The sequence below is a fragment of the Strix aluco genome, chromosome 7 (assembly GCF_031877795.1).
Source record: "Strix aluco isolate bStrAlu1 chromosome 7, bStrAlu1.hap1, whole genome shotgun sequence".
NCBI lineage: Eukaryota > Metazoa > Chordata > Aves > Strigiformes > Strigidae > Strix > Strix aluco.
The window spans coordinates 37,986,300-38,009,380 of record NC_133937.1 but is presented as its reverse complement, the minus strand read 5'-3'; the positions used below and the strand labels follow the sequence as shown (position 1 = coordinate 38,009,380).

At 47.0% G+C, this 23,081-nt stretch overlaps 1 protein-coding gene across 1 annotated transcript in view; it reads left to right on the top strand.

Annotated features, from left to right (window-relative positions):
- The first annotated feature begins 5,998 nt into the window (after positions 1 to 5,998).
- Positions 5,999 to 23,081, top strand: part of CTBP2 (C-terminal binding protein 2) — a 143,621-nt gene continuing 126,538 nt past the window's right edge. Inside the window, exon 1 of the mRNA XM_074831498.1 lies at positions 5,999 to 6,613. The gene's annotated coding sequence lies outside the window, so the exon portion shown is untranslated. The remainder of the gene's footprint in view (positions 6,614 to 23,081) is intronic.

Genomic DNA, 23,081 nt, shown 5'->3' with positions numbered 1-23,081 from the left:
GTTTGCATCCTTGTGCACATGTTTGCAAAGGGAAATGGATTTGAGAATTTCTCACCGATGTCGAATTCAGTGTCTGTAGTAGGGCAGAAGTAATATGTATTGCCTCTTTCTAATCATCGATTCAATTCAGGAGTTCTCAGCATGTAACTCCTTTTCTTTCTCAATGGGAATAGATTTGCCGAGGAGGGATAACACCAACATATTATGAAAAATATCAGCCGGCCCTTAAATTTGCACGACTTTGTGAAAATCAGTCAAAATCTGTATTTAATTTAATGTGAAGAAAGTGTGATACCGAGACCATAGTTACATCACAAAACAGCCGTTACTATTATGATCAATGTCCTATTGAATTAAATTGTTTTATATATCATATTAGAGCATCCCATGCATTTTGCTGGTCCTACGACGCACTTGCTGCAGTCGATGAGAGCGGAGGATTAACGTCTTCTGATAACGCGTGCGGGTATCCCACTCCCTGCCGGCAGCCCTTCTGTGACCCCACGCTTGTCTCCCCAACACAACCATGGCCCTGTATTTCAAACAGAAATACTGAACACTGCTGGAGTCTTTTCTCCTACGGATCCTCCAAAATGCAGCGTCATGGTTCTGGGAGTGAAAATCTAGCACTGTAACCTCTGCTGCACGGTGCACCAAAAGAGTAATATATTAACACGAGGTCATAGCCTGACAAATGCCTTTAAGACGGCATAAGCCAAGCGCTGCCATAAAACCAGCCCTGTACTCCCTGCCCCGGCTGCTCGTTCCCACCCGTGGGAGCCGCTCCCCGTGCGAGCACGTGTCTCATGCGGCTGAGGGCACAACCAGGTTGAGGAACAGATCCAGCTGAAAATAAGCTTTTTTTAAAATTTTTTTACCCCCCCTCACACGGGATTAGCGTTCAGCTGGATCCGTTCCCTGATCCACTTCACCTTGCAGCTGCACAAATGCTCGTGCTGGCAGCGGGAGGAGGCAGCGCGGGCTGGGAGCGCATGGCCAGGGCCCAGAGGAGCCAACTGCTTCTTGAGGCACTTGCGGCAGCAGCTGAGCACAAGGCTGCAGACCGGCTATTTTTTTTACTAAGCTTGGTTTTCTTTCAAAATTAGAAAGAACTGAGAGAGTTTCTAAACCGGCCGCAAATAACCCGCACCTTTCCAACTAGGAGCTCAAAGTACACCGTGACCCCGCCGTGAGACAGAACCCGGGATGTGCAAGTCCTCTGCCTGCAGAGCTGCTGCTGGAGGCAGCAGGCAGGCAGGGCAGGCAGGGCGGGACGGAGGAAGACGATTCAGGGTCTCAGAACCCCTGTGGAGCATACACAACCACCCACATCAGTTTGGGATCAGAGCCTGGGGGACCCATCACCTCAAATACCAAGGCAGCATCAGTGTAAGACAACAAATGAGGGCTATCTCCCATATAAAACCCACTTGAAATACTCCCTTGGAAGTGGAGAAGCAAAAATACTGAGCAGTATTATTCCTGGCAACCTCTGAATTGAAAGCTGCCTTGATGGCTTCTTTTTTTCTACCACAAGCAAGATTCCCCATGCTTTTAAACCAGCAAAAAAAGACAAATCCATTTACCCTCCTTTCTCTGGGTTCCTACAGAGAACTTGTGGCATAAATAAACCCTTTTCATTTACACGAAGTTAAATATTGTTACGGTATGAAACTCCAGGTCTGTAATGCAAACCTTTTAACTGTCTAAAAAATAATGTTACAGTAATTAAATACTAAAAACTAATCCTAAAAGAGGGAGTGGGGAGGGGAGTTGCTGATCTAATAAAGATCATACACTGCCTTTAGGAGCAATTTTTTTCTACCAGTGCAATCCTTCACACTGGATGACATCCTTCTGGTAAATTATACCAAAAGTGATCTGAACCACCCTCTTAATGAACTTAGTTTTACAGGATTGATACCAAATGTTGGATTTCTGGCTTCCCACTAGAAGTAATTGTGCTCGCTGGTGCTTGTATACCGGTGTCAGTCTGGTGTGAGATCAAAACTATAAGAAAAACAAGCCATCTTCTAGATACTTTGTTACAGAACAGTTTACCAAATATGTTTTGGAACAAATTCATCTCTGGTTTACATCAATTACAGCAGTGAAATGAAGGATGCATGTCTCCCAGTGCATTTTAAAGTTAAACTTGAGTACTAACACTAAAAGCAGAGTATGCAGTTAAATAAAGCAATTCATTTCTCCAGGCTCCAAATTTATACTCAGAAAAATCTTTAAGGGAAATTCCTTAATGTATTCATATTCCTGCTTATTCTACCTATATTGTAGACAATTAAACCAAATCCTAGGCTTAAATTTCTAAATCAACAGAACTGGTAGAAAATGAACATTTGCTGCCATTGATTTGTAAAAAACCACATGCACCTTCTTAAACATAGATGATTATTTTAATGAAAATCCATTATAAACTAGCCAACTATCTGTTTAAAACCAGTTACCTTTTAAAAACTGGTAAAAAATAAATGGGATGTTGACATCGGTGCTGGATATGTGGCATTACTCAACATACACATTTCATTTCTAATGATCAAACCTAGTCTCTGGCTGAGAGGATCTGGGCAGGATTTGTGTCTGCCTGTTCCTACATAGCACTGAGTAACTGAGTTGCACAAACACTTGGAGCAGTAAAATAACTGGTCTATTCTAGTCAACAGATACTCGCTCTAAATCTGCAGAGAGAGATGCATGCGCTTAAATTTATGCACTGAGAGTCATCCAGCTGAAGTCACTCTGACTCCTCACGCTACAGAAAAGCTATGCGGGAGCGTCGTCTTTGCAGGATCAAGGCCCATATTTGCATCTGCAAATCAACCTCTTTACGAAAACCAGATTGTAAATTGTATTCTTTTTTATTTTTGAGTTCCTTGCAAGGTCTTGAGACGTACCAGTGTAGCAGGAGGTGCTGCACTCAGGCTGACGTGTCGGTGAAGTGTAGAGGGAAAGTGTGATTGTGCTCCCGGTTGATGGAGTGCCTCGTGTGACGTGTGTTCAGCTGGTTGGAACCCAGCATGTGGGTCAGGAAACAATATTTGAACATCACCGTTTTCCTGAATCCACTGCTAATAGAAACCAAGTGATTCACAAGAGAAGCATGTAATCCCTTACTAAAAATAATTGCAAATTCATCAAATATAACTGTTACAGACACAGGGGCTGCAGACTTTCTATTGCACCTTAGTAAGCAGTTGAGCTGCAATGCTGGATGAGCACGATGAGTCCTGCAGTTCATTAGCAGCAGCAGGAGGAGTGTTATTTCAGCAAGCGAGGTGCACCCTGGCTGAGAGGGAAAAGGGGTGTCATTTAAACCTTGCACCCCAAACACCCGGTTCCCATCATGGATGGACTCCTAAGAAATGCATTTTTTTAAAAATCATTTGATTTCAACAAAAAATGATGCTGGGAGGGCTTGGTTCCTAAAGGGTGCCAGTAATTTGTCAGTCCAGCTCCCGATAGGTTCAAATAAATAGAAGAGAGAGGACCAGCCTGATTTTGCTTTGCTTTATGAGCATCCCTCATCAACTAAGTTTTCAGGGCTATTCTCCTAGCAAGGATTATCTGTGCAACCACCCCCAATTATTCCCTAAGGATGTGTGCCTCAGTCTTTTAAAATATAATTAGAGAAGGAGGAGATGTGTGGAATCTGCCTTTTAGGAATCTGCCTGAAATACCTGTCCAGAATGTGGATAAAATACAGAAATAATCTGGAGAAAAGAGGGCAGAAGAGATGTCCGCCCCTGCCTGCCCGGGCAGCAGAATGATCCTCTTCCTCCAGCTCTTCTGGCTTTCCCTTGCCCCAAAACTGCTGCTCCCGAGCTCTGGGAAGCCAAAACACCCCACTCCACGCATGTGCTGAATTTTGCACAAACCAGTAAGATACTGGAGGAGTTGAAGCTCCTTCAAGGTTGGGCAGCAGCTGATTGAAAGTTTTGAAAGCTGCAGTTTGAAGTTAAAAACCTTTCGTTTCAGGCCCCCCACCGAACCTACCATGTATCTTCTTTCCTAGCATCTAATTACAAAGGCTATTTCACACTTGATGAATGTTCGATCGCAATCCAAATAGTTTGAAGAAAAATCCACATGCCTGAGGGTTGCCCCCTGCTAAACTTGGAAGATGTTTGCTTCAGCGCTTTCTCCTTTACAACCTGTAATCTAATTGCTCCGGTAATGAAATAATTATTTGTGTCTTTGGCCTCAACGTATGTCACTTACTTTGTTTATATCATGAACTCAACGTTATTTATTAGAAGCAATTACTGTTTTCCTGTCCCACGCCCCCATCCATTGCATACCTAATGTTTAACAAAGCAAATTGGCTCAAGCAAAGAGCGATGATGGTTGGGGTTTAAAAAGATCACCGCTGAAATGCGATGGGCAAGTCCTCAGCTGGGGCGAATCGCTGTTATTCCTTGCGGCCCAAGTTGCACGTGCTGAGGAGCTGCCCATAATATTTTGACAGTTAGCAGTGTGGCTAATGATGGAAATCCAAGAAATCCCGATAATACGGAAACTGTGATTTTCACGGTGAGGTTTCCTGCAGGCAGGCAGGGTTTCCTCCTCGGAGGGACTTTTGCCAAAGGCAAGAGCGCAGAATTAGACGCATCTTTCAGCTGAAAGCTGCTAAATTTTGCTAAATCCACATGCCTGAGGATTGCCTCTACTTGGAGGGGCCTGGCTTCGCCCTGCATCGCGCAGAACCCGGGTATTGGGGGGTGGCCCCCGCTGTGGCCATCTCGGCACCTACTCCACAGGGAACCCCGGCGAGCTGAGGCTACGTGGGGCTTCCACTTCTGCGGGACAGAGGGAGCAGCTCCTGGCAGCGAGTGCTCGGGGGACAAATGATGGGCACAGTGTAAACATCCAGTGAGGACCTAAAACGGCCTCCTAAGAATCAAGATCTTTAGGCTCTTCACCATGGAATTTCACCCAGAAAAACTGAAGCTCGCTTATTAGTTTTGATGGACAATTGATCTGGTTCGAGGCTTTTATTTGACTAGAAGAGGAACGTGCTTTTTCGCAGGCTGATTGAGAAGCACGGGATGTGTGTGTGTGTATATATATATATATATAATGCAGAAGGCTCGATGATTATACAACAAAAAGATGGGATCACCACCTGCCCACGTTCTTGTGATAAGCAGATGAAGAACGTCTGTCAAAACATTAATTCCCAAATCTATGGGGGCAACGCGGAATACAAATACAAATAAAGGCACGTCGGAGTGCGCTCCCGTTATCTCGCCCTCAGCCCAACGCCCCGGCGTGAGCCTACGCCAGTCACATCAAATCGGGCGCGCGGCAGGGATGGCCGTGCCAGCCCCCCCCGGCCCTGCAGATGTCAAAGGCGTGGGCTCAGCCTGGTGGTCTTTATTCCGCGCCCTCAAACATCAATTTAAACCCCCCGCTTGGCCTGGGGGCGCGGGGGGGCGGGGGGGGGGGGGGTAGGACAAGGATTAAAATACTCGAGCAGGGCTGGGGATGACGGCAGCTACAAAGGGGTGAGTCCCCTCAGGACTTGGCGCTGCGCTGGGCCCCCCCCCAACCCTGGGAGCGCTCCCGCCGAGGTGGGGAGGGGGGGGCGGGTGGAGCAGGGCCCCGCGGTGAGGCGCGGAAACCCCGCGGGCGCGCTGAGCGAGGGTGGCCGAACAAAGGCGGCCGCCGGCCCTACACACCCCACCCCACAACCCCCCCCCCCCCCCCCCCCCGCCCCCAACCCAACCTCGGGCCGCCGCTGAGCGCAACAGGCGCCGCGCCCCGCGGAGCCCCTTCCGCGCCCCGCGGATGCTCCTGCCCCGCGGGTGTGCCCGGGGCGGCCCGGCCCGGTGCCCCCCCCCCAGCACCTCCCACCGCTCCCCCCCCGCCCCTTCCTCGCTGCGTCTGTTTGTACTTTAGCTGATCCACTAATCCCCCGAGAGAGCCTATTTGTAGTGAAGAGTATCTATAGGGGGCGAGGCTGGTCCATGTGGGTTTGTGTCATTGGTTTGCAAGGAGAGACCCCGCCTATTGCCAAAAAAAAAAAAAAAAAAAAAAAAGAAAAAAAAAAAGGAAAAGAAAAAAAAAAGGCAGTGAGAGCCCCTACCTCTTTCTCCGCTCCCCCAGCGCGGCGAAGGGGGAGCGTCCGCTCCGCCCAGCGCCGCCCGGGCACTTTCCCCCTTTAAAAAAAAAAAAAAAAAAAAAAAAAAATTGGAAAAAAAAAAAGCGAGAAAAAAAGAAGAAAAAAGGGGGGGGGGGGGGGAAAAGAGGGGGGAGAAAAAAAAAAGAGCCAGCGACCATCCTTCCCTCCCCCCCAAGTTGCAATTAGCATCCTCCCCGCTGCTGCTGGGCGCGGGGCTCCGCTGCCCCCGTCCGCTCCCGGCGCGGCGGCGGGCGGAGCAGGAGCGCGGAGGGAAAAGAAGGAGGGGGGGGGGGGGGGAAGGATTAAGTTTTTTTTTTTTGTGCGGTGTGCGAGCGGGTGGCGTTTTTAAGGTGGATCTCCGGCAGGCAGAGCCCGGCGGTGGCGGCTGCGGGAAGGGATGCGGCGTTAAGGAGCGCGGAGCGGGGCTGCCGGCGGCCGGGCCGAGCCGAGCCGAGCCGCGGCGGCCGGGAGCAGGTAAAGGGGCGGCGGCGGCAGCGCGGGGGCTGAGCTCCGCGGAGCGGAGGACAAGGGAAGGCGAGGACATCTTGGCTTCCATACAGCCCCCCCCCCCCTCCCCGGGGCGAACCCGCGGTGGGGATGGAGGAGGAAAATCGGGGGGGGGGGGGGGGAGGATGGTGGTGGGAGGCGGCCGCGTAAGTTGCGCGGAGCGGCGAGGTGAAGTGGGAGCTCTTTTGTTGTGGCGGGCCCCGCATTGTTTACTTAGTGGCGAGAGCCGCCGACAACATCTGCCGGTGGATTAACGGGGCGGCGGCGGCTGGAAAGTTTGGGCGAGGGGCAACCCCGCTGCGCGGCGCGGCCACCAGCTCCGCGGTCCCCCGGCCGCCGCATCCGTGGCGGCCGGGGGACCGCGGAGCTGGTGGCCGCGATCCGCGGGTCGCTTTCCCCCCCCCCCCCAGGGATATTTATTTTTTTAAAAATATTTGCTCATTTTTTATTTAAAAAAATAAATTTTTTTCCTTTAAAAAATTTTAAAATTTTATTTCTGCACTCGCCCGCAGTCACTTAGCAACTCTCCGGCTTAAAACCCGCGGAGGTGCGCGGTGCCGGCTGGCCGCAGGGCAGGGCGGTACGCGGGCCGCGCCTCGCTCCTTCCTGCCCGGAGCCGCTCCGCGGGGCTCAAAATACTCCATTCCCTTAATATTTATTTATTCTCTTCATTAATTATTTTTTTTTCCCCCGACTTGGACATTTTAAACCCCCCCGACTTGGAAATTTTAAACCTTCCCCTTCTCTCCCTGGAGAGGAAAAGCAGAAGGGTGCGCGGATTTACGCGTGTTGCTCTTTGCACTAAAAAAAAAAATAAAAAAAATAAAAATACACACACACACACCCCCCAACTTGCCGAAGGGGAAATAATAGCCTTTTGTCCTGCCGAGGGACGTGCCCCTAAGGTAAATCCTGCTTGGGGCTCAGCTCTTGGTACTTTGCCGGGTCCCACGGCTCAGCCTGATGGTGCTGGGGAGGAGGGAAGTGGGAGATGGAGATCTCCAAAAGTAGTAGAAGTAATTTCTTCTTTCAGCTACACTTCTCCGCTGCCTTTGAATTGCCTGCAATGAATGTACGTAGCTCTAATTGAAGTACTTTAATCATTCACACTTGATTAAGTATACCGTGACCAGAGGAGAGGAATACACACGGCTCCCCAGAACGGGAGGGATGGTATGACATTTTAATCCTGTGTTTTAAAAAACATTAGTGAAGCAGGAAAAACGATAGCCGGTGCCGGTGAGGTATAATGGACCGTTGTTTTCATACAGATGGTGGCTTACTGACGGGAATGAAATCGCAGTTATTGCAGATATTTGGGGGGGGGGGGGGGGGGGGAAGGAGGGGGAAAAATAAAAAAAAGCACGTACTTTTCAGTTTGTTTAAGCGGACTGAAGAAAATAATGATAGACGAGATGCCTGGTGACAAAATGCTTTTGTTCCTGTTTCCATCAGTGCATAAGGGCGCCGACCTGCTTTAGCATTCTTTAAAGGTCTCTTTACCAAGGAAAATTGAAGACGGTCTCATTATAGGAGAGTGTGTTCAGAATACGATGAGGTATTTATGAATTCAAAGGTGATTGTTGAATCGCAGACATTTCAATTACGCATCCTGTAGTAAAAAAAAAAAAAAAAAAAATTACTTGTGGCAATGTGTTCTGTAATCTGTTATTACCATAAAGCTGATTTGTGCTCGAGCTCCGGAGCTGGCCGAGGGAATGGGTTCGTCCATGGGGCTCGAATCTTAAACAAAGATTTGTATTCTTCGCCTCGCAAAACTTTCTGCTGCAGGGGCAGCCCGAAGTTCCTATAAAAGCGATTGTTTGGGAAACGCCAGCTATCGTCAGTATTTTTCTGGAAAATGTGGCGTTGTAAATGCAGGGCGGTATTTTTAGAAAGGAGCTTTTTATTTTTGGACCCGTTTGGGAAACCCACCTGTTAGTCATTAGCAGGGAGCTGGGACAGAGGTTGGCTTTCATCATTAGCAAACACGGGCGCATCTGGGGGCTGCGGGCGGTTACTCACTTCATCCCAGCTCTTCCAGTCATGGACAATCAAAGTATTTTTCCCTTTAAAAGTCATAGCTAAGTATTTCTAAAAGTGAATAGAAGATCAGGTAGTTTAGTCAGAGCGGTGAAACACTCCTGTGTTTTGCAATGCCGATTGTGGGAGCGTTTGACTTTTCATTTTTCCCCTAGAATTTCACACTGAGATGATTCCTCAGGCCGGAGTTTTATTGTCAATTTTATAGTGTACAAATTGTAGATGATGTTTGCTTGCAGTCACCCTCCCCTGGTTTTAAGGTAGTTTTCCTGTGTGGGATCCCCGAGGTTTGGCTGGATGGGGCAGCTCCGAGGCGGGATGCCCCACAGCCCCGTGTGCTGACAGCTCCCTCCTACCCCGACCCGCTTTTCGAGGGCGAAGCTGTGCCCTTTTCCACTCGTGCTTTGCCTAGATAGAAAAACGTTCAGAGGAATTTCCCCGTAGCAAAAACTGTAGCACAGTCATCTTTAACGCCGTCATTTCAGTATAGGGACTTGTCGCTGGGGTCCAGTGATAATTTTCCTCGTATCGGGGAAAAAAATGAGCCTCAAAGTATGAGGTCCCAGGCAGGAGTTGGAAGTAACGTACCGAAACCTTTGGCCAGGAAAGTCGATTTATCCGTCAGGCTGGCTGCAGTTCAATTAAAACTTCTGCAGTCCAGCTGACTCTGGTAAGAATATGTACTTTACTGAAAAAAAAACCCTGAATCTGTGTTTGCCCAACCTTTTGGAAAAGGTAGGTTAATTTTCACTGGGTTTTGGGTGCTGTTTACTAGCTGTGGGAATTGAAAGTGACTTGTGTTGAAGCAGAAGAAATGGAAAAGCTTCTCTAAACACAGCACTGGCAACTTGCAAGTGTTTTGTTAAAATCTGGTGGATGATGCTGTCTCATAAAATCTGATAGGTGTCATATTTACTCCTCACATCACATCTAACAAGTATTCCTTTCTTTGCTTGATATTCTACTTGTAGCAAGTTAAAGAAGTGGAGAGTGGAGCTGCTGGTGAGGAGCTCTTCAAACTGGGGTGATTACACCTGCCCTAGAAATTTGCGATTTTTCAGAGTACAGGGACCTCTTGCCCCCAGCGGTTTCCCTCTCCATCAGATCTGTTTGCAGCTCCACCCCCCAGTAAAATCACACCTTTGTGTGTGTTTGGTTATTCCAGAGAGCTTGAGAGCAGTGCCCTGAGCCAGTCTCCTGACTTTTGGGATCTGGATACAACAGGGAGTAAGGAAACATGATATGGATCTTAATAATTTTTATGCTTGTTCTCCCACTCCAATAAGAATTACGATTTTGTCGTAAGAAGGATAAAGCCCTGAAATGTCTTTTATTTCCTCAGCACAGTCCACTTAACTCTTAAAATGAAAATTATTCTTGCGCTAAGGATATTTAGATTATAGGCTCTGCTAGGAGGAGTGGCATCAGGGCTCACAGGTGAGTAAGGACCAGGCAGGGTGGTTGTTGGGGTTCCCTCTTGCAGGGAACGCTGAAACTTTGGAGGGGAGGTTTTGGCAAGTCACCCTCGGTTTCGCTCTTGACTGAGACAACACAAACATTTTAGCCAGGATTTGGTGTTTTCTCCACCGCCGTACGTGATGCTGAAAGATGTGACCCCAAAATGCCCTTTGTCACACCCAGGTACGCTTGGGCCAACTCTCATTCCTTCTCCCATGTTCCCGTGGTTCGTTTTTTTTGTTCCTTTGTTTTTTTGTTCCTTCTCCTTTGCCAGAGGAAATAAAATTAAGATAAGTTTTAGGTGAAAGGATGAAAAATGCCGTGATCACCCTTTGCCCCAGCGAGGGCATGGAAACCAAACCTCGTTATGCCCTGCATGTCTTCTCCTTCTGCTCAGCCCCATCATGGTGGGGAGACTGGGATCTTTGGTATTTTACAGAGTACCAGGAAGGCACCAGATCACATTTTCTGTGAAGTCAGCAGGAGTTTTTGGTTTTTGGTGACAGAGCACTGAAGAATCAGTTGTTATTTATTTAGTTCTACAACAGCTGATGATGAGTGTGCACTCCCCTTTCCTTCACCCTGAGCCCTGATGATTTCTTAAGAACCAGGAATTGTTTTCACCGGAATAAACATCTGGAGTTTTAAAATTACTTTGTGTTTGTCCACTCTGAGGTGGTAATGCAGCTGGGATGTCGTGTTCAGGAAACGTGATGGTGAGGTTGCAAAGAGAAAGATGAAGACTTCTTGTTCGGAAAAGATGTACTGGACTGTTGAGAAACAGAAATCCCATTTTGTCATGTTTATCTTCAAGGCAAGAGGGGCCTGAGACCAAATTTGCTCCAATTTCACCTAGATTTGACACCCTACTTGAACTTTCTGTGTTAAGACTGCGAGATAATTGCTGCTGCACAGGCTTTGGGGTTCGCTTTGGTCGGTTGGGTTTGTTGGACTTGATCTGGTGAGGGGGAAGCATGGTGATGCTGCATAGGGAGATCTTTGTGGTCCTGCTGGCAAAGTTGTTGGTGGTTTTTTGCTCTCTAATGAATTTTTAGTGCCTGGGTTACATTATTTGTAATGTCCATGGGATTGTAACGTCATGGCTGAGGGAACTGGGGTTGTTCAGTCTGGAGAAGAGAAGGCTGAGGGGAGACCTCATCACCCTCTACAGCTACCTGAAAGGAGGTTGCAGAGAGGCGGGGATGAGTCTCTTGAACCAAAGAACCAGCGATAGGACAAGAGGGAATGGCCTCAAGCTGTGCCAGGGCAGGGTTAGACTGGCTCTTAGGAAGTATTTCTTTCCAGAAGGGGTTGTTGGGCGTTGGAATGGGCTGCCCAGGGCAGGGGTGGAGTCCCCATCCCTGGAGGGGTTGAAGAGTCGGGTTGACCCAGCGCCGAGGGATCTGGTGGAGTTGGGAACAGTCAGTGTGGGGTTCATGGTTGGACTGGAGGATCTCCAAGGTCTTTTCCAACTGAGATGATTCTGTGATTCTGTTAAAAAGAAATACAGTTGGAATAGTTGGAGGGTAAAAACACGTGGTGGAACCAGAGAGGCCTAATCATTAGCGCTGACTTCAGTGGACCCATCAACCCCTCACGGAGGTCGTCAGTGTGGGGTTGCCAACTTCTGGGATTTTTACGGAGTTTTTAGCCCATCCTGAAATTCCAGCCAGGAGCAGAGCCTGCTCCAGGGGATGCCAGAGGCTCATGTTTTTGTCAGGGAAGGACAGCCCTGGGATGTCATCACCTTTCAGGGTCCCCCTGCTCCTCAGCTGACAGGAGCTGTGTGCACTTGCACTCCACCATTACTTTGGATAATTCAGCCTTGTTTTTCAAATACATGGTCTTCTGGGTGGATCAAGGCAGGCATCTTGATAGGCATCCCTAAAGTCTCATCTGTTGTAGGACTTTACAGTAAAATGCAGATAAAACCCAAGTTACTCAAATACATCAGTAGTAGCTTTTAATTATTAATGACTTGATCCTCCAACCTCCTCTGGCAGTAATTTCATGTATCCCTTAAGCCAATAAAAAGTAGTGGTCCTGCTGAAAGTAACCACCCCGCTTGCTTCTGGGTGTCTACCCATCCCTCCTGCCAGAATTAGGTTTTCTATGGTTAAAGCAACCTGCTTGTTTGAATTTTGGGCTTTGTTTCACCCAGGTCCTCTCCCTAATCCCTACCAGCGGTCTGAGCTGCATGAGATTAGGAAGGACCTTCACCACCACGATGGCCAAATCAAGGTTGACCCAATCACACCCTTCTTCGGACCCAGGTGTAGAAAGCACAGGGTAGCTTGGCCCTGAGTTTTTTGCAGAGGTGCTGGTAGTAACATAGCTGAATTGATTTTTCACACGAGGACCGCTGCAGTTGCTCCCATGTACGTTAACTTGTGTAATGTTGTCAAACACTCAGCCACTATTTCTTTGCAACAACGCATACCAATTATTACTTAAATAGACCCCTGAAGCACAGCGCGGAGGGAGAATGTGTGGATTAGAGACATAATATTTACGAGGAGCCAAGTCTTTAATGAGACCAGGAATAATGCAGATGGATTCTCTGTTGCTAAATATAACAGATATGTAATGGATGCTGCCTATCACTTCTTTTTTTTAGCGACCCGTTTGCTTTGGAAAAAGAGTAGCTTCTGTGCTGAGGAGGTTGGCACAAAATTGTAGGATATCCCAAAATTAGCTTGGCTTTTGGTTATTATTTTAATAACTATAATGTATGGCTCTGCAAGGTATTGGTGACCCTGGTCAGGAGTATGATTGAGGCCCTTGGAAATGCTGGTGGGCTTTGGGAAGAGCGATGGGTGTACAAGGCGTGCGGGTTCGGCCCCGAAAGAGGCTGAAGGAAGAGATGGAAATCCATTTGTTTCCACACAGCTGATGTGCTGATGGAGCTGATACCATCATCGTTAGGGCAGAAAATAAACAAACCCAACAGCTGATCACACGGCTGGCTCCTGCGCAGACGGTGGATGTTGCGCCGTGGGGTGTGATGAGCTCTGCAGGTCCTCGGCCTGCCTTTATGGATATTCTGGTTTATATTTAGGAGAAGTTGCTGCAACACGATCCCTCCTTTCTCCATAAACAATTCCCTTTTGGCCCCATTTGTACCTGCCAGTGTGAGCACGGTGGCAGTGCTGCCATTGAGGGGGTCCCTTGTCTTTCCTGCATCTTTTCTGTTCCAGCATCCTAGGCGTGTGTGCTCACATCCACATACAAACCTGGCTGAGGCTTCCCCGAGGTGGGAGGTCTCCATGGCCACCTCTACAGGTGATGGACTCATCTACAGGTGATGGACTAGGAACGCTTTGGCCATGAGGAGCTCGTAGTTTATGTTCCGGCTAAAGTTTTTAATTAAAAATTTGCCTTCTGCAGGCCCCTTTGAATAACTACATCTTGGCTTTTCAACTCTCCTCCTCGCTTTTATCAGTGTACCCTTTAGTTTTATGATAATATATACGTGGGGAGGGGAGGAATGTCCTTTGTGTTAGCTGGAGGGAAAACCCTGTAAATTCCCCTTTAAAAATGTGCTCGGCCAAATATAAGAGATCGTAGTGGTACCTGTAGAGCTGTCATAAAGCGCTGACTTTTTAAATTATTTTTATGCTGAAAACCAGGTTCTGCATGAGAGGGGATGTTGGAAGAAATCAGCAGTTTAAGCAAAGTAATCAGGCTAAATACTAGATGTTACGTTTAAAAGTTGAACTACGTGAGCTTTGCTGTGATTAGTTGTGGATGAAATTAATTTCAATTCAATATATGGAAAAAAAACCCTTTTCATCAGCTTTCATGATCTTGCAGTTATCTGAAGTTTCACGATCCCACAGTGCAAGCTCGTGTAGGTTTTATATGTGCCACTTGTCTGGGCTCTTTTCATATAAAAATTGTACCATGCAACATTTGAGCCTAGAATTAGGGTATCCAGAAGCTTAGTGCTGGAATACCTATGCTAACTTCAGCTTTTGCCCTTTCCTAATAACAACTGAGTTTTTCAGATGAAACACCTATTTTCTGTTCCTAGAAAGAAACAGGTTTTTTTTATACACTGTAATATTCCCAGGTGAAGCACCAGGATGACATATTTTTCCCCTCTGCAGTGTTTGAAGAGCAGAAAACATGTATCTGTATCTCTGTATCTGGACAACAAGAGTTGTGAGTATTAGAAAGAAGCAGCATAGACAGATTCGGGGAGACAAAGTGCAATTTTAGTTTTGTCTAGCCAAAAGTTTGACATATTTCTTGAATTTGTGCTTTCTTGGAGGTGACCCAACTTCACTAAATACTAGTTCCAGCCTTGCTTGGAGTATGAAATCTCACTCTTGTTTAGCCCCAGGCACTGAGGTCGCAGCCAGTGATTTTTGTTGCGGTTGTTTCTGAAAAAATTTTAGTTGACTGATGTATCGGGAGGAAGAATCTGGCCAAGTGGGTCTCCACTTGCCTGCTTCACCTTCAGCCATCGCCCTTCCAGTCCATGCTCCAGGCTGTTTAAGATGCTGGATGCCAAAATGGTGTGCACAGCCCTTATGATTCGGTCAGTGTTGCACATCCGAGTGCCCGAGAGGGGAATTGATAGCAGAGAATAGAAATCAGAGCTTGAGGAAGGAAGCACAAGGATGCAGAGAGACGCTGTGGCTGGTAGTGATGAGAACCACCAAGAGTTTCTGTAAAATATTAGAAATAAAACTAGGTTAGTAGTAGAAAAACCAAAAATATTTGGGGGGGGGGGGGGGTAATGAGATGTGTAGACTTCTGTTACAACAGTGGTATAAGTGAATGTTAAACTGCAACTGCTTTAGTGAGACATTTGTACATCAGCCCCAGTGTCTCTCATCGAATAGATATACAAGAGTAAACTGAGTCAGTAATGCATATTTTTACTGAATCTTGAAGTACTGGAGAGTTCCCTGTGAACTGTAGCAGTGCTGATGTTGTATTAGTACAGAAAAGCAGGAGATGTGCCAGGCTGAGTTACACAGACCCGTCAGCGTAACGCAAGCGCTGGGCAAAGGATTTGAGTCGCTGGTAGGGGACTTGTTTAACGAAGGAGGGAAGGACAGCAATGCACTCATCTCCATCAGCATGAGTTTAGGGGCACCCCATCCTTTCGAGCTAACTTTTTCTGTTTAAAGAGCTCCATGATGTGATTGATAAAGGCAACTGCAGGGATTTTTATTTACTTAAAATTCAGCAAGAAACGCAGCTTGGTGCAGCACCGCTGTTTTGGCTGGGGATGCACAAAAGAGTGACTGGCTGAGACCCAGCAAAGTGTCAGTTCTTAAAATACAGTTGTAAAATTGGAAATAATTTCCAAACATCCATTTCTAGCAGCCTGCCTGAGCGCTCATTTCTGTCCTTACGCTGCTTAACGTGTTTGTGAGCAACCCGTGATAAGGCAGAGTCACCGTAGCTAAAGCTTGAAATGTCACTAAGATTGGGAGAGTGGTAAATAATGAAAAGGAGTGACCTCTGGTAAAAGCAATTTGTATTGCTTGGATACAAGCAAGTAATATTTCTCCAATGGCCAACTGTAAATTTCTCTATCGAAGAGCAAACAACGCAGGCTGTACCTCCAGGATGCTGTCTGGAGAAATCGTGTCTTTATAGAGGAGCAAGGAGTCACGAGTGAGCGGCGCTAATATGATATTATGGCCAAAGGTCTTGTGTGCTCCTTGCCTGTGCTGGCAGGTGGCTGCCAGGCTGGAGGAGGGACATGGCAGACACCGAGTCCCCAGCACTGGTCGAGGAGGGGCTGCGGGAACGCTGACGGAGTTGGGAAGGGATGCAGGGGAGGGGTCCAGGACCTCTGTCCACTTGACTTAACGGGGAGAGTGTTGGAAGGTAAATTCATTCAGGCAATTAATGTTGTCATGGGGAAAATAAATTGAATAATAAAGAGCTCTTGGGTCTAGCAAGCAGAGTTTTAACAAGACCTGATAGCTGGCAGGTGGAGCCAGAGAAAGGGTAGAGCTAAGGTCACAGAATCACAGAATCTTCTCAGTTGGAAAAGCCCTTGAAGATCATCCAGTCCAACCTCACACTGAACCTCACACTGACAGTTCTCAACTCCACCAGATCCCTCAGCGCTGGGTCAGCCCGACTCTTCAACCCCTCCAGGGATGGGGACTCCCCCCCTGCCCTGGGCAGCCCATTCCAACACCCAACAACCCCTTCTGCAAAGAAATACTTCCTAAGAGCCAGTCTGACCCTGCCCTGGCGCAGCTTGAGCCCATTCCCTCTTGGCCTGCCGCTGGTTCCTTGGTTCAAGAGACTAATCCCCCCCCCCCTGCACCCTCTTTTGAGGTAGTTAAAGGTAGTTAAGATCCACAGTTTCAGCACCGTTGATAGTGGAAGAGGCTGCTGAAGGTGCTGGCAGTTTCTCCACCTTTGGAACGCTGAATTCAGGGCTGTTTGTTCATTGGAGTGAACGACGCTCAAGCAGGGATTAATTTAGGTAAGTTATCGTGCAGCGTGTCAGGCTGGAAAATCACAGTGGTCTCTTCTGACCTCAAAATCCATGAAAGCTCATCGTGTAAATGAGAGCGTCCAGATGTTTGCAGATCCCACGCACCAGCATTGCAGATTTTCTTCAAGAAGATGACTTGCAGAGAGGAGACCTGCCTCTGAAGGCAGAGATTGCAGGATGTGAACTTTAGTGCTCAGGAAAGATCGTAGGTTCCATTTCCCACCATTTTCCTAAAAAATTTCTTCTGTCTATCACAGGGATGAGTTACCTCCAGTGTCAACACCAGGTACTTAGCACTAGGTAAAAAGTTAGCAGGGGCCAGGTTAGCCCATATTATGGCTAACGCCTGGGTCAGATGGGAGTTAATTTAGGTGCAGGAAGGAATAAGGGAGGATTACTTTTTTCTGATAGTTGTACTCTTTATCTAATTTATTCAAACTTCGCGTCAGCTCTTGGTGGCCATGGGACATCAGAAATAACTGCAACCCTGGCAGAAAACTTCTGAGCAGAAGAATATGGACAGGAGTGCAAACTGATCTAAACAGGTCAAACCCAGATTTAAAAATTAATTACACGCCACTAGTGTCGTGGTTGGAACAAACCCAATGTGTTTGTGTGCAAATTTATTTTTACTTTGAAGTGAGAATGTGCAGCTGGTTGTCTGCAGATTTACTCTGCTTTTAGGTGATTTTGCAGATCGGTCTGTCCATCTCATCCATCATTCATGGATGAGGGTTGTGGGATTGCTGGGCTCTGCTCCGTGTTGTGCTTGGGTATGCAGGAGCTGGCGTGGCAGGATACCTTCTGGTGTGTGTATATATATATATATTTATATATATGTATATATCTGCTGGATTTACACTGGCTTTTTAGGTATAGAAGTTGAATATGTTAAAAGCCTAGTTGCAAAGAAAATAAGAAGCACATGAAAACGTTAGGCAGCGCGTGGCGATATTTAATGGTTTATTTGGGCACTCGAGGTCTCTGTGTGCTGACTGATCTCTGGGAACGAAACTGGAGCAAAATAGGAATTTATTGGAGCAATTAAAAGCAGGACAGTAAGGCTCACATGGTGGCACAGCTTGGGCTAATGCTGTGAATTAAGGACATTTAGATGTTTGGCTTTGTATGATTTAGCTTAAACAAACAAACATCGCATTAATCTCATTACTCAAGCAAATGAAATAAACCTTTAAGGCACTTAAAACATGCTGATATTAGTTAGCCGTCAGATCAACGAGACCCGTTTCTAGACAACACATCTACTCCTGTGCTTAACATTACGTGTTGAAACGCTCGCGAGACGGGGAGTTACTCCGGGGGTGGCGGTGGAGCTGGTGGGGCTGGATGTGAATTTAGTGGGAATTGTGGTTGCAATGGGAATTGCATCGGCCTGGCTGGGGAGTGCTGGGGACGCAAAGGGCGAGAGGTTTTCTCTGTTGAGTGCCGGGCACCATTGGCCGTGCTGGCACTAAACATCCACGTCTCTGCATTGCTTCGTTATCCTTCCGCTGTAAAAGATGCAACTGCAAAGGTCCTTGTGGGGAATGTAATAAAACCCCCTAAAGTTGTCATTAAAAGCAACGTATTCCTATGTACCGTGTCCTTGCATCGCTCTGGTGGTGTAATGGATGTGACAAACCAAAGCCTGGAGAGGTTGGTGATTTTTTTTTTCAGTGTCCTGCACATTGCACTTTCTTTAGAGGAAAACATGTTATTAATTTCGATGTGTTAGGCTAGCCCAGGAATTTTCTGTTGTCTTTCAGGTGCATTTGTTTGGGCTTTGGTTAGGCAAAGAAGTGACTGAATGACGTGTCATGTTTATAAAATCAAGAGTACCTAGCTATTTTCATACAGATCTCTTAATAGAGATTAAACACAAAATAAAGCAGAATGCATCAACAGTGATATTCCCATAAGCAATATTGTAACTTGTATGCAGTGTAATTATATTTTGTACACTTGCCAATTAAGCAGTTATGCTTTAGAGAAAAATTACTTTCAAGAGATGGAAGAAAAGTATCACAGTAAATCAAATAAAATATACATGTGTTAGAGGGTTTTGTGTATGCAGCTGAAATTTTAAAATTTCCTGCTGTGTTCAGGTTGCAGTATGCCTAACGATGCTCTGTGTCCTCCAGCTTTTTTGGGACTGGAAAATAGCAGATAGGAAAAAAAGGCATGAAAAATATGTTGTTTCCTGGGATAGCTGTGTGCCACGTGAAGCTGAGCTGCTCACGCACTCCTGCTCTCCATCCCTGCTCCTGCCCAGCTCCTGCCCCACGGTAGGAGAAGGTGTGGGTGCTGGTCGGGTCCGTGCACCCCCAGGTTGGGTCCGTGCACCCCCAAAGTGTGGGGTGGCCACCCCACAGCTCGCAGCTGCAGTCCCAGCTTCCCTGGCGCATCTTCTCTTTCCCTGTTTTGCTGGCTGGTGCATTGGAAAAGGGCACTCAGAAACGCGTGTGTTGGGCTGGGGCTGGTTTTATTCTGTTTTCAAACAGTTTTGCTCTTGCTGTTCTTGGGGAAGTCGTGTTCTCACTCCCCCCACCCCACGGCAGCCCACGGCACGATGGCGTGGGACCGTGCTGAGCCTTATTTCTGATTAAAAATCACAAACTAACCCTCTTCCAACAATTCATGTCTTTCTTTTCTTCACCTCCATTGACAGGAATGTCACCCGCAGCGCCGGGAGTACAAAATGCCCCCATTTTGTTAACAAATTGATGTTTGCCTGACATTTCAGTGACCATCCTTTGGAGTCTGGGGTGCCTTCAGAGGTTAAACCTGCTCTGAGGAGCTGTGCAGAGCAGTTGCTGAAGCGGTCGTTTCCTTAAACCTAAGGGAACACAAGTCTCACTTTCCTCTAGGTACAGGTGTCTGTCCACGCAGAGCTGGGGCAGGCACCCGATACCTGGCGTTGCGCCAGGTGAGCGATGCTGTGTTCGTGTGCCGCAAGCCAGGACCTGAGTACCTAAAATAACTTGGGTGGAAGCATACCCAGAAATGGCGGGTTTCCAGGCCAGGCTTCCTGGGAATTACAGGGAACTCTGTAAAGTCATGAGGAAGTTACCATAGTGCTGTTATCTGCTGAACAGGCACGGTATCAGTTCAGTACCTGGTTAATTCTCTTTCCTAATGTAAACTCAGTGCAAAGTGAGTGCTAAAGAGTTTAAATTGCCGATAGAAGTGATACAAGATTTTTTTATTATACTATAAAATCTTTATTCAAGGATTTCAAAACATTCTGTGGAGCAGAGGTGGGTTAAATGAGCTGGCCAAGACCACGCTGTGTGTTTGAAACAGGGAGAGGGGAGACCCATGGCTTTTGCTCCCCATCAGCTGTGGGACCCTCTGCTCATACAAGATCTCTTCTGTTTTGTTTTTTTTTTTCCCTCTAAATCACTAAATGTATGTTTTCATCAGTAACTGACAGCGCTACTTGAAAATTCACTTTCTATCATACAGAATTAGGAATCTCTCACATTAAATGTCTCAAACAGATACAGTGAAGTAGGAAAACAACACTGAGAAAACTCGAGATAAGGGGTGCTGGGAGGAAGGTGCTGCAGAAGGCTTTCCCCTGTGTTGTGGCCAGTGGCCTGGTGGCCATCCCTGCCTTGCCATAAGCCAAGGGACACGTCTGGCCTCCCCTTCAGATGGGGTGTGGAAACGATGTCTCCTCAAGCCGTAGCCTGTATGTGTGTTGTGGAGGGGAGGAATTGCTCAGCCATGGATTGATGGTGGTCCTCATTGAAGGATGCATCAGCATTTTCAATATAATCCTCTTTTATCTTAAGGGTTTAACCAGCTCAGAGTGTAGTTAAAAAAAAAACCTTCCAAAAAACCCCTTCCAAGTGGCTCTGACGTCCTTTCCTGAACTCTAATAAAAAAAAGTCACATAAATCAGATTAAGAAAGAATCTGAGTTAACCAGGTGTTTGCTTTTGAGGTGTGGCTGCGTTTGTGAGGCACAGGGCTGGCAAGGGACGGCACTGGCAGAGCTGTGAGAGCGGGAGCTCCACTCAACACACTGGGCTTATGCACCTGCAGCCTTTGAAATAAAATGTTTGTCATCTAAACCGCTGATGTTTTCAATGTTCATGTCTGAGGGTGCCTGGCATGGTTTATTGTTTCAGTGTTACAAGTCTACACGCTTTCAAAGACTTGGAGAAGGTGCTTGCATGTAAAAGCTTGTGATGGGAGTTTAGTTTGAAGATGACAAAATAAAACGGTAACATGAACAAACTTAAAATAAGCGTGCTGTAGAATAGGGTTACCAGCTGCCCTCTGTCTCCATTTCCCTGGACCCTGGCTTGCAGCATCACCTTCCCATGTGGGTTGTGCCAGCTTCTGCCTTCCCCAGCTGTGCTCTGGGGAGGATGAGGATGCTCTCGGGCAGGCTACCACTTCCCTGCTGTGATTCCATGCCCGGTCTCTGGTGCCAGCAGCGAGTCTCTTACCTTTTCGCTTCTGACGCCGTCCCTTTGCCGTGTCGCACAATACGAAGTGCTGGATGCAAATTGACTGCAGTGTTGGGGTTTTTTTCCCCCTCAAGTCCTGTACGTTTGGTTCCTCAGGAGGCTGGCAGCTGAGACAAATTTATTTCTGTTGGTTTATTTTTAGCCTGATGCTTCTGGCCCCGCTGTTGATGCTGGCCGTCACTTTGTGATCCGATGGTGTGGAGCGCGGTAACGCAGCGAGTCCGTGTCTGTGTGGGGGTTCATTTCTCCGGGGCATTTACCTTGCTCATCCCCAACGTGCCCACATCAGGGGGTAGGAGCACCAAGCTCTGTCCTTGCACACAGCAAGCAGGAGGTGTTTGGAAGTGATGAGGATTAATTATGGGACACAAACAGCAAATTTACGGAGGGTAAAATAAATGTTCACCCCATGTGTCCTGTGTGGGTGCATTTGGCAAAGTGTTTCTTGCCTTTTTTACTGACTCTGTCACAGATTTATTTGTAATGGCTTTATTTGTAGCTGCAATGATTCCAGCAACTTGGGGGAATTGTCCCAGTGTTAAAATAAGCTTTTTTTGAGATGGTGCACTTCATTGCCTTGAAAACCGTACCATGAATCATACTAATACAAAGTGAGTCTAAATTAGGTTTGGCATCACTTTTTTCCACCAACCTAGCACTAGCATGCCTTCCGCTCAAGATGCAGGACTTTGGTCGAGTTGAAGAGTTCCTTGTCATACCTTGGGTTTATCAGTGCCTCACCACCTTTCCTCCCCTCCCTCCACCAGCCTAACCCTCTCTGCTAATTTTAATTTGAGAAAAAATAAGCCAAGGTATGTTCTGAGTATAAGGTGATGATTATCACAATGGAATAATTACATTTTGGTACTTGATTTGTTAGCTGGAAGATTAGTCTGAAAGCAGAGAAGAAAATGAATGCATTGTTGACTGCAGGAAGTTATTTATGAGTTTTTACTTATGTTTAAAGGAATTCCCCCTGTGACTTAAGTAGTATTGCGATTTATGGCCTTTCACATTGGATAGCTGAATAAATAAATAGAATAGAGACAGGAAGAATAAAAAGAAATGGTACCAGGTTTTGTGGGTGTAAAGTTTCTGTTGTGGAATGCAGGAAGCGATGGCTTTCAAAAACTCAACCAGACGGATCAACAAAAATAATGCATGTGTTGCATTGGAAAAAAAACATGATCCCAGTGTGTTTTGCATTAATTACGTTATGGCAGGAGAAATGCTTATATACTCACACTCTCTGTATAGGGTTTGTGTTATGTTTCTATAATTTTTCTATAGCGATCTTCATGTAACATTCCTTCCATGGCTACTGCTTCTACTTCTGCTTCCACAAATCAAGCAAAAAACATAATTCAGGAGTCTCTGCTGGACATCTAACGTTGGTGCTGCTGGTGCTGTTTAGTGTGGTGGCATTGTGGCAGATGGAGGAGGACGTGGGTCTGCTGGACACAGGTTAGGAAAAAAGAAGTGAAGGAGCTTCTTGGAGGCGGTGGGGACAAGTTTGGACAGGACTGACTCCTGCGGAGGGGACTTTGCAGCCATCATTGGAAAACTCCTGTGTGGAAACAACTGAGAAGCCAATCTGAGTGGAGTTAGCATGTCTTCTGCTGCTGACGTAAGAGGACATGAGGTTGGTACGGCCCTTCTGCGGGGTGGCCTCCTGAGATGTGTCCACGTGCCTGGGTTGCTCACGCGACAGAGCAGAGTCACTAAATCCCTGTCTTCCAGAAGCAGACTATTAGCACCAGCCGTGCATTATCACTTGACTATTAAATCTTGTCACTCCGTACTCGGCATTTCCACGTCATGTCCTGGGTCAGCAGGGTGTAGTAAACTGGAAATAAAGGCAGACCTCCTGCTCTGGCTCTGGAAAACGTCGGTGACGAGTGCACTGATTCTGTCAGAGGAAATCAGGGATGCTCCTGCGCCTTGGAGCAGCGACAGGGGCCAGGCTCTGCTCTCTGCCA